Below are 12,421 nucleotides of genomic sequence, written 5' to 3' on the forward strand. Positions count from 1 at the left end.
AGCACTGCTTTCTTGATGGTATGAGGTCCCCCTGTCTCACTGCTCACTTCTGTCTTTTATATCTCAAGAGATTGCCTCAGGATACACTCCAATCTTGTAGATCCAGTCCTGCCTTACTAAACACAACTGCCACCCATCCTCCCTCATTAACATCATAGAGGCAGGATTTACAACATATAGGAAAATCACACAATACCAGGAATCATGGCCCAGCCAAACTGATAGACACATTTTTTGGGGGACATAATTCAATCCATGACACCATCTACGAGGAATTATTTACTTAAGAGAGAGCTGATTTCTAAGATTCTATTTTAGGAAAACAATTCTTTTATTGTAGTATATATATTTACAAAACATTTGCCATTTTAACATTTTTTACCGCTCTCCATTTTCAATATTTTTTGTCACCCTTAACAGAAACTCAGTGCCCCTTGAGCAATAGCTTCTCCTTTTACCCTCCTACCGTCCCTTGGTAACCTCTAATAAACTTTGGCTGCTATACGTTTGCTAAATCTAGATATTTCATTTATGTGGGACCATACAATATTTGTTCTTTTGTGTCTGATTTATTTCACTCAGCATGATGTTTTCAAGGTTCATCCACATCATAGCCTACATCACAACTTCATTTCTCTTTATAACTAAGTAATATTCTATTGCATGTATATACCACATTTTGTTTATCCATTCATCTGTTGATGGACACTTGGGCTGTTTCCACCTTTTGGCTATTGTGGATAATGCTGCAATAAACATTGGTGTACAAGTATCTGTTAGAGTCCCTGCTTTTGAGTCTTTTAGGTATATAGCTAGAAGTGTGTGGTTTAATGAATTACTTAATATGGCCCTTCTAGCTATAATCTTTGTGACTCCCGCACCATGCAAATAAGGTGTATGGAACCCTAATGAGGGGATTGATTAGTTTTGCCATCCTCTAGGCTTAAAAGAGAGTCAATCCTAGAGCAGGGAGGGGGAACTCACTACCACCAAGAAAGAAAGCTGGGAGCAGAGCGTGTCCCCCGAACCCAGGGTCCCCGTGCCGAGAACCCCCCAGATCCAGGAGACAGCTGTAACACTAGAAACAGCACAAGACGTGAGAAGCGACGACAAGTGCGACAAAGAACCGGCAGCAACAGAACCAGGAGACCGGCAGGAGACGGCATGGTGGGCTTGCCAGTCCATGGAGTGAGAAAGCTGAGCACCCCCGGGAAGAAGGCTTGCTAGCAGAGTGGGGTGCTCCCGAGCACCCGTAAGCGGAGATAGGCCTGCCAGCCCACGAAGCCAGAGAGTTGAGCGCCCCTGGGCTGAAGCTTACTGGCGGAGTGAGGCGCCTCCGGGCACCCATCAATCGAGCTAAATAGCTCTGTAACACTTGCCCAAGCAGGGCAGAGGCCAGGCCAGCTCAAGAGGCCCACAGGGCCAAGGGGCCAAGGGCCAGGGAGAGGCCTGCCTGTGGGCATGGCTGAGAAGCTGTCCTGATGGAAGAACTGTGTCCTGAGTCTTTCCTGGTCCTGAATTATAACCTGTTACCTCCCTAATAAATCCCATAATCGTGAGTATTGTCTGTGAGTTCTGCGTGCCATTGCAACAAATTATCAAATCTAGCAGAGGAGTAGAGAGTGTTGTGGGAGGGACTGCTGGTGTCAGAATTGGTGAAAAGTTTGGAGAGAGGATGTATATCTGACATCCTCTTCATAGGAATCAGCCATGGGCTAATGATCTTGATCCTCCCCTCCTTGTTAAGTAGACGAAGAGGTCAGATGATGATGCTGCCACCATGCCATTTTTATAGAGTGGAATTGCTGGGTCATATGGTAGTTCTATGTTTAGCTTTTTGAGGAGTCATCAAACTGTTTTCCACAGTGACTGCACCATTTTATAATTCCACCAGCAATGAATGAGGGTTCCAGTTTCTCCACATCCTCCCAATACTTGTTTTCCATTTTTCTGATTTTAGCCATCTTAGTGGAAGTGAAGTGTTATCTCATTGTGGTGTTTTTGTTTTTCTTAATTTATACATTTATTAAAAATATAACGGTGTTGTGCTTAAAGATCATTGTGATTGTGTGCTGATTCCACAAAACGTAATTAATTATAAGGAACTCTTCACAAATACATGCTGGACAGAAGTAAAAGGGTAAACAGAAATGATAGCAAAGACAGTACAATGTCAGGTATAATTTCCTTATAATTAATACAAGCTAGAAAATGGAGTTTGATGCTATTTATGATTATACCAACATTCATGGAGGCTGAATATCACAGGCATAAGGGTGCACAGTGACTCAAGAACTCTTCATACTTCCCAAATCATTTTATATTTTAGGTATGAAGGTTGGTCACTAGAACAAACTTGTTTTTGTTTTTTTTGGTGAAAATATGCAAAACAAAACATACACAACTTCAACAATTTCTAATGCACAATTCAGTGACGTTGGTTACATTCTTCAAGTTGTGTCACCTTTCTTAATATCCTTTTCCAAATTATTTCACTGTCATTAATACAGTCTCTCTAATCCGCAGCTTCTCATCTGACCTTTCTAGTTGCTGCTGTCAGTTTAATCACATATAGGTAGTTCAATAAAATAGAACAATCAGAGAAAATTTGTTTTTAACAAGTAGAATTTTTATGCCCATTCAATCCAAGAGTCTCTTATATCTTTCTGGGCCTACTCATTTGCATATGGAATCAGAAATTAGAACCAAGTTCATATCATGCATTCACAAGTGATACCAAATCTTCATATGCTGTACAGTTTCTTTAAGATATAAGAGTGACTTGCAACAGGGCCACATAAATGAACAAGTTACGTATGGAGGAGGTCACATTTCCAGGCATCTTCCATTTCATTTCCTCCAGGTCCAGCTTCGGTGTAAGGCCCTCAATCTGGAATATCCAGGCTGTGCATCACTGGCTTCCAGCCACCGTATTCTGCTCTTCTCAGTCTCATTGTGGTTTTGATTTGCATTTCTATAATGACCAATGACGTTGAGCATCTTTTCATGTGCTCACTGGCTGTTTGTATATCTTCTTTGGTGAAATGTCTATTCAAATCCTTTGCCCACTTTTTGATTGGGTTGTTTTCCTTGTTATTGACTTGTAGGGGTTCTTTATATATTCCAGATCTTAAACCCTTATCAGGCATATGTTTCCCAAATATTTTCTCCCATTCCGTCCATTTAGCTTCATTCTTTTGCATGTGGATATCCAGTTGTCCCAGCACCATTTATTGACGAGACTGTTCTTTCCCCATGGGATAGACTTAGCACCCTTGTCAAAAATCAATTGACCATAGATGTATGAATTCATTTCTAGACTCTCAATTCTATCCCATTGATATATATGTTTGTCATTATACCAGTACTAGGCTACTTTGATTACTGTAGCTTTATATCACATTTTGAAATTGGGAAATGTGAGTCCTCCTATGTTGTTCTTCTTTTTCAAGATTGCTTTGGCTTTTCGGAGTCCGTTGCAATTCTGTATAAATTTGAGGATTGGTTATTCCATTTCTGCAAAAACAACAACAAAAAACTATTGGAATTTTGATAAGGATTGCATTGACTCTATAGACTGCTTTGAGTAGTATTGATATCTTAACAATATTAAATTTTCCAATCCATAAGCATGCAATGTCCTTCCATTTATTTAAGCCTTCTTTAATTTCTTTCAGCAATGTTTTATAGTTTTCAGTGTACAAGTCTTTGACTTTCCTGGTTAAATTTATTCCTAGGTATTTTATCTTTTTAGATGCTACTGTAAATGGAATTGTATTCTTAATTTCCTCTTCAGTTTGTAGATTACTGAAAACAATTTTAACATCAGTTCCTAAGCCTGAGTTTCTTAAATGATTTCAATTTAGTGGGGCTGGAAGAAAGTGGAACAAAAATGGAGAGCTTATGGATGAATTTTAAAGGGGCTGCTGTACCCATTAATAAAGTATAAGTTCAATGTAAAGAAATCGAAAGTGATTATGCAAATGTTAACTAGATTTCAATTTGTTTGCTCACCAATTTTAAACTCTTCACAAATCTTTTTTTTCTTTTTATTGTGCTTTAAATGAAAGTTTACAGTTCAAGTTAGTTTTTCATACAAAAATTTATACACACATTGTTATATGACCCTAGTTGCTCTCCCTATAATGTGACTGCACAACTCCTCCTTTCCACCCCGGATTTCCCGCTTCCATTCAACCAGCTCCTGTCCCTTTTTGCCTTCTCATCTTGCCTCCGAACAGGAGCTGCCCATTTAGTCTCATGTACCTACTTGACCTAAGAAGCACTCTCTTCAGGAGTATCATTTTATGTCTTGTAGTCCATTCTAATCTATGTCTGAAGAGGCGGCTTCGGGAAGGGTTTCAGTTCCGGACTAACAGAGTCCAGGGGCCGTGTCTTCCTGAGTCCCTCCAGTCTGAGTCAGACACATTAAGTCTGGTCTTTTTACTAAAATTTGAGTTCTGCACTCCACTTACAAATCTTCTTTTTAAAATTAAAGTTATTATTCAGTTTTTTCCTGAGGCAGCATGGAGCATTGTAATAAAAGCTAAAATTATCATGATTCTTACTTCCTTCATACTTAGACAATATAAACTCTGACACTGTCTCTTTGAGGGAATTGCTGGGATCAAAGTTCAGGTCTGGTTGCCAGAAGGCCTCGTAAACGCAAATTGCTTTGGGTTTACATTATTTCCTGCAAGAGAGAGAAAACAATTTTACTACTTTAGAATCCAGAGTAACTTTATGTCTCTGATCAGTATTTTAATACTAAAAATAAACACTCCGTGAATATTTTAAACAAATACACTTGAAAACATGTTACAAGTAAGAAAGTTTTTGACACAAATGAATTATTAATTGAAAACTGTCAAGATTGTTAAGAATGAATAATTTCATCATTTAGTTTTTAGGTAGTTAGGCATGTGTGTGTTTTTGTTTTTACATGTGTGTAGCTAGACGATCCTCCAAAATCAAACGTGAATGGAAGTTACAATAACAAGTGCTAGCAAGAATGTGGAGCAACTGGGAACTCTCATACATTGCTGGTAGAAATGCAAAATGGTATTGCCACTTTGGAAAACAGTCATCTATGCACTTACCCTGTGACCCACCAATCCCACTCCTAGGTATTTTTCCAAAAGAAATGAACACTTATATTTGCACAAAAACCTGTGTATTAATGCTTATAGTCGCTTGATTCATAATCGTCCCAAAGTGGAAACAACCCAAATGTCCTTCAACTGGTGAAATAAACTGTGGTGCATCTATATGATAGCATACTACTCAGCAATGAAAAGCAGCAAACCACTGATACATGCAACAACATGCATGAATCCCAAAAGCATCATGTTAGGTAAAAGAAGCCAGACTCCAAAGGCTAGATACTGTATGATCCCACTTACATGACATTCTGGAAAATGCAAAACCAGGGAGTCAGAAAACAGATCAGTGGTTGCCAGGGGTAGGAATTTGGGGGAGGGGTTGATTACAAAAAGGGCACGAGGAAATTTTGGGGGGTAATTTAACTGTTTTATATCTTGATTGTGGTGGTTTTACACAATTATATACTATTGTCAAAATTCATAGAATTATAACCCAAAAAGGGTGAATTTTACTGTATATAAATTAAACCACCATATGGTAGGCTGAATAATGACCCTCCAAGATGTCTGTATCCTAATCCCTGGAACATATGTTTGCTACTTATATGACAAAGACTTTGCATACATGATCAAGTTAAGGATCTTGATATAGGGAGATTATCCTGGATTATCTGGGTGGGCCCAAATTGCAATCACAAGTGTATTTGTAAGAAGGAGGCAGAGGGAGATTACAGATAGAAGAGAAGTGGTCATGTGATAGAAGCAGAGCAAAGCAGAGTCACATAAAGAAGATATTACACCACTGGCTTTGAAGATGGAGGAAGGGGCCCTGAGCCAAGGAATGCATCTCTAAACCAAACCTGTTGCTGTCGATTCGATTCTGACTCATAGCCACCCTATAGGACAGAGTAGAACTGCCCCATAGGGTTTCCAAGGAGCGCCTGGTGGATTCAAACTGCCAACCTTTTGGTTAGCAGCCGAGCTCTTACCCACTTCACCACCAGGGCTCTAGATGCTGCAAAAGGCAAAGAAACAAATTCTCCCCTACAGCCTCTAGAGGAAGGGTGGTGGTCCTGCTGAACCTTGATTTTATCCTTGACAGATTCATTTCAGACTTCTGGTCTCCAAAACTGTAACCTATAAATTTCTGTTGTTTTTAGCAACCACATGAAACTAAAATATACAATAAAAAATGTGCATATATGTGAATGGAAGTCATTTTAATCAATTTGGGGTAAAAATAATCAAAATGCCATTGAGTCGTTCTCATGCTAATGAAGTTAGAAGATAAAATTTCATTGCTGTAGATCTGTCTACATGTGGACTGAACGTTTCAGAAGAGCCACCCCTTTTCCGACACCTACAGTCATTCATTTAATCCATATTTATTGAATACCTACAGTATTAGTTCCTGGAGTTGCCATAACAAATTACCACAAAATGGGTGGCTTAAAACAACAAATTTATTTTCTCACAGTTCTAGAGGCTAGATGTCTGAAATTAGATGTCAGCAGGCCTGCATTTCCTCCATAGGTTCTAGGGGAAGATACTTCCTTGTCTCTTCCAGCTTCTGGTAACCCCACGTACTCCTTGGTTTGTAGCAGCATAATGCCAATCTCAGCCTCCGTGGTCACATGGCATTCTTTCCAATTTGTTTCTGTGTGTTTTGTCTCCTCTTTTTATAAGGACACCATTCATGTTGGATTAGGGCCCACTCTACTCTTGTATGACCTTATGTCAATTTAACTACATCTGCAAAGACCCTACTTACAAATAAGGTCATATTTCCAGATACTAAAAAAACACCAAACCCATTCCCATCGGGTCAATTCCAACTCATAGCAACCCTATAGGACAGAGTAGAACTGTCCTATAGGGTGTCCAAGGAGCGGCTGGTGGATTAGAATTGCTGACTTTTGGGTTAGCAGCTAAATGCTTAACCACTGTGCCACCAGGGCTCCTTCCAGGTACCAGGGGTTAGGTATTCAACATAGCTTTTGGAAGGACACAATTCAATCCATAAAACTTACATATATGCCATGCACTGTTGTTCTAGATTCTGAGGATACCTTAATGAACAAAACATGTTTCTGCCTTTTTAGAGCTCATGTTTCAATAACAAATAAATAAGTAAATACATGTGTAGGTAAATAAATAAATATATTATTTGAAATGACATAATTTGACATGGTTATAAGCATGTTATGAAGAAAAATAAGGCTGGGTAAAGGAAAAGTGTTATGGGAAGGGAGTCTGTTTTATAGAGTATATTTTAGATAAGGAATTCTGAGTTATAGTTTAAGAGAGGCTTAAATGATGTAATAGAGGAAGCTGTGTGAGTATCTGGAGAAGAATGTTCCAGAAATAAGGAACAACTAGAGGGAAGCTGCAAGAGGAAGGGGTTTCTCTTCCTGGTTCAGGTGTGCTCCCATTTGCTTCTTATTGCTCCTACATGTGCTGCCAGCAGCATATGGAGTGGACATCCAGTGGTGCTCCTCTCCAGCTGTGTGCCCATTGTACACACTCCCTTGGCAAGCTCTCAGCCCCAGCCTGGTCCAGTGACCACCTTGCTATAGCCCTGCTGGCAGTAGGTCTCATGCCACTCAGATGGAAAATGGGTTCTTGATGGCCCATATCACCCACACGCTCATCCATCAGCTTTGGTCCGCCTACACCCTGGAATGTTTGCCACCCTTACCTTCCTGAACCCCATTCCCTGGTTGCCTGTGATTCTGGACCAGCTCTGCTCTGGCACATCCCAGCAAACTTCTCCACCAGCCAGTGGGCTGCAACCATATCTTTTCCAACAGGATTTGAATCCCACCCTTGGGGAGAGAGCCCACTTTCCATTTTGGTTTCTTCCCTAGGGACTTTTCTCAGCCCTAGTGTATTTCTTAGAGTTTGCTTTATCCCTTACACTTACTCACCTGTTTTAGTTAATGTCTTAGTTTCCTAGTGCAGTAACAAAAAATACCACAAATAGGTGGCTTTAAACAACAGCAATTTATTTTCTCACAGTTCTAGAGTCTGAAAGTCCAAATCAGGGTCTTAGCCGTGTTGATTCCCCCGTGGGCCTTTCTCCTAGCTTCTGGTGACTGCTGGCAATCCTTGGTGTTCCTTTGCTGCTTATAGATTCATCTGCCTCCGTCATCACATGGCATCTCCCCCATGTGTGTTTGTGTCTATTCTGCTCCTTTTCTAAGACACCACTCAAAAGAGATTAGGTTTAGGACCCACCAAACTCCAGAATAGCCTCATTAACATAACACAAAACCCTATTTCCAAACAGAATCATATTTACAGGAACAAGGGTTAGGATTTCAACATAACTTTTTGGGTGCACAATTCAATCTGTAATAGTAAGTAATTCTTTATATTGAACCTTCCCTGTTCAAAGTATGCTTGGACCCTGACTGATTCAGAATTGGTACTGGGAGTGACCCCAGAAGATAAACCTACAAAGATTGGATTTGGATTGGTTTGCTTCTTTTCAGTTGGAAATAGGAAGATTGTAATCCATGGCATGCAGGGATAGCACAATCAGGCTATTACCTGTGGATGACTGTAATGAAGTTCCAACTGGACAAAGTGCCTTCAGAGACAAAGTGGCTGTTACACTTGACTATTAATGATAGTGATGATGACTAGAAGGAATGTGGTGTGGGATAGATTTTTCTTGGTGCATTTGTGTATTTACAGAAAGAAAATGACAAGCTCAAATCCTTTATATCTCAAGTCACAGTTGGAGAACCAGAGAGCTTCCATAACAGCCCTAAAAGAATCTCTTATTTTTTGTAGTCAAAGATCTGATATTGCTAAAAATTACATATAAAATTTAATTGTGTGGGTTGTCAAATTACAACAACTGTTGAATTCACAGTTTCTGAGCTTCTCTTTCCTGTGGAAGTAGCTTGCCCTCTGGTAGGAGACTAGCCTACCTTTGCTTAAATACCTGTGATAAGCACACCTGCGGCAGATCTCTTGAAAGACACTGCTCATTCTCCTCAAGACCCACATCAATCACCCCCTGTTGCCATAGACACATAACTAGGGTCAAATCTCAACATGTTCCAACAGGACATCTACATACTATGACCCAGGAGGAAAAAGTTTATACATCAAAGTAATTGCAACACTCTTCTAATCTATAGTGTCAGAAACCTGGAGAACAGGTATAAAATTGGATTCTAAAGATGTTAGTCCAAGGAGAGTGGAATGTAACGTTGTTGTTAGGTGCCGTCAAGTCGGTTCTGACTCATAGCAACCCTGTGTACAACAGAACAAAACATTGCTTGGTCCTATGCCACACTCACAATCATTGTTATGTTTGAGCCCATTGTTGCAGCCACTGTGTCAATCCATCTCCTTGAGTGTCTTCCTCTTTTTCGCTAGCCCTCTGCTTTACCAAGCATGATGTCCTTCTCCAGGGACTGATCCCTCCTGATAACATGTCCAAAGCATGTAAGACAAAGTCTCGCCATCCTCGCTTCTAAGGAGCATTCTGGCTGTACTTCTTGCAAGACAGATTTGTTTCTTCTTTAGGCAGTCCATGGTATATTCAATATTCTTCACCAACACCATAATTCAAACACATCGATTCTTCTTCGGTCTTCCTTATTCATTGTCCAGCTTTCACATGCATATGAGTCAATTGAAAACACCACTGCTTGGGTCAGGCACAACTTAGTCTTCAAGGTGACATCTTTGCTCTTCAACACTTTAAAGCGGTCTTTTGCAGCAGATTTGCTCAATGCAATGCGTCTTTTGATTTCCTGACTGCTGCTTCCATGGGTGTTGATTGTGGATCGAAGTAAAATGAAATCCTTGACAACTTCAATCTTTTCTCCATTTATCATGATGTTGCTTATTGGTCCAGTTGTGAGGATTGTTGTTTTCTTTATGCTGAGGTGTAATCCATACTGAAGGCTGTGGTCTTTGATCTTCATCAGTAAGTGCTTCAAGTCCTCTTCTCTTTCAGCAAGCAAAGTTCTGTCATCTGCGTAACGCAGATTATTAAGGAGTATTCCTTCAATCTTGATCCCACGTTCTTCTTCATATAGTCCAGCTTCTCGGATTATTTGCTCAGCATATAGATTGAATAAGTATGGTGAAAGGATACAACCCTGACACACACCTTTCCTAGCTTTAAACCACACAGTACCCCTTGTTCTATTCGAACAACTTCCTCTTGATCTATGTACAGGTTTCTCACGAGCACAATTAAGTGTTCTGGAATTTCCATTCTTTGCAATGTTATCCATAATTTGTTATGATCTACACAGGCAAATGCCTTTGCATAGTCAATTGATCTTTCTGGTATTCTCTGCTTTCAGCCAGGATCTGTCTGACATCAGCAATGATATCTCTCGTTCCACGTTCTCTTCTGAATCCGGCTTGAATTTCTGGCAGTTCCTTGTCGACACACTGCTACAGCCACTTTTGAATGATCTTCAGCAAAATTTTACTTGTATGTGACATTAATGATATTGTTCGATAATTTCTGCATTCAATTGGATCACCTTTCTTTGGAATAGGCATAAATATGGATCTCTTCCAGCTGGTTGGCCAGGTAACTGTCTTCCAAATTTTCTGGCATAGACGAGTGAGTGCTGTGATGCTTGAGTGTTGCAATATAATGTTAGCTCAGACAAAATTCATTGATAAAGGTGCACTTACTAGAAAGCTTTTCTGGCATAGTGTGAAGGAGGAAATCCAAAGGCTTAGGGAGATAGGAATGTTGGACTGGATTTATCATGTGTGACCTGCACACTGCCCCCCCTCAACTACCTTCCAAGAAAATTCTCAGAAAACACTCCTTTCACTGAGCCATTAGTGAGGGTACACGTGCATCCTTGGAAAGCTGTATGGTTGCTCTGCTTTGTAGGGCAGATATGACTGTATGGGATGTCACCGTTGAGGTGGACTCATTGATTATAATGGGATGATGGGAATGCCAGAGTAACAGAGGCCAAATGGCAGTATTTAACCATCAAAGAGAGGCACATCTTCAATAAAGGGCACATCTTTGACCTCATAAAGATCTCTGGCAGTGGCTAATTGATCACAGTGTTCCTAGGAACATAATAGATGGGCAGCTTGCCATATTGCTTGACTTACATTACAGGATCACCACTCAAGTCTGTCAGTTTGTCATACTGTGGTGGCTTGCATGTTGCTGTGTTCTTAGCATAAAATAAAGTAGGGAAGATTCGAAGTCCCCTAATCTACAGATCTGTTAGGAGAAACAAATCATGAAAACAGCCAGCATCTACATAATACTTTCCACTATCCTCTATCAGTTTGTTGTACTATGGTGGCTTGCGTGTTGCTGTGATGCTGGAAGCTATGCAACCAGTATTTCAAATACCAGCAGGGTCACCAGGGTGGACAGGTTTTAGCAGAGTTTCCAGACTAAGACAGGCTAGAAATAAAGCCTAGTGATCTACTTCCAAAAATTAGCAAATGAAAATACTATGGATCACAGTATAACATTGTCCAATATAGTGCTGGAAGATGGACCTCGTAGGTTGGAAGGCATTGAAAACACATAGTAGCCACAACAATGGACTCAAGCATATCAATGATTGCAAAGATGGCATGGGACGAGGCAAAATTTCATTCTATTGTATATGAGGTTACCATGAGTTGGAACTGACTTGACGGCAACTAACAACTACATTTAGTACTTAAACTGTGTGCCAAGTGCCTCACACCACAGGTGAAGAAACTGAGAAAGGGGGAAGTTGAGTAACATGTACAGTGTCATGTTGGAGGAAAGTGGTGATGTTGAGATTCAGCCCCAGAGTCCAGAGTCCTTACTTTTAACCATTAGTTACATTGACTCTTCACAGGCAATAATGCAAAGGAATTAATAAATATGCAAAAGATAAAGATTCCGTGGTTGAAGATTATATTTTGAGCCAGGACTGAAGCAAAAAGTAAGAACTACTTTCATTTATAATAAAGGTCCAGAAACAGGAAGTGGACATTCTCAACCAGTCTAGGATGAGAGCAACAAGAATACCAAAAAGGATCCAGGCCATCATGGAAGTATCCCCTTGGCCACAGAGGTTAACCATCATCACCAGTTCCTTAGAGAGGAAGGACCAAAAATTGACATCAAGATCATTAGTTTTTTTTTTTTTTTTTATATTTTATTGTACTTCAGGTGAAGGCTTACAGAACAAATAGTTTCTCATGAAACGGTAGTACACATGTTGTTTTCTGACATTGGTTAACAACCCCACAACATATTAACCCTCTAACTTCTCAACCTTTTTTTCTTTTTTGGTGAAAATACACATAGCCAAAGATACACC

General features: G+C 40.0%; 1 protein-coding gene and 1 pseudogene across 1 annotated transcript in view; one reads left to right on the forward strand and one right to left on the reverse strand.

Annotated features, from left to right (window-relative positions):
- The window catches only part of COQ2 (coenzyme Q2, polyprenyltransferase), a 71,556-nt gene that overhangs the window by 40,303 nt on the left and 18,832 nt on the right, over positions 1-12,421 (forward strand). The window lies entirely within an intron of this gene.
- On the reverse strand, positions 2,745-9,101 carry LOC111819326 (mitochondrial import receptor subunit TOM5 homolog; annotated as a pseudogene).

This window comes from Trichechus manatus, unplaced genomic scaffold, assembly GCF_000243295.1.
Source record: "Trichechus manatus latirostris isolate Lorelei unplaced genomic scaffold, TriManLat1.0 scaffold00374, whole genome shotgun sequence".
Taxonomy (NCBI): Eukaryota; Metazoa; Chordata; class Mammalia; order Sirenia; family Trichechidae; genus Trichechus; species Trichechus manatus.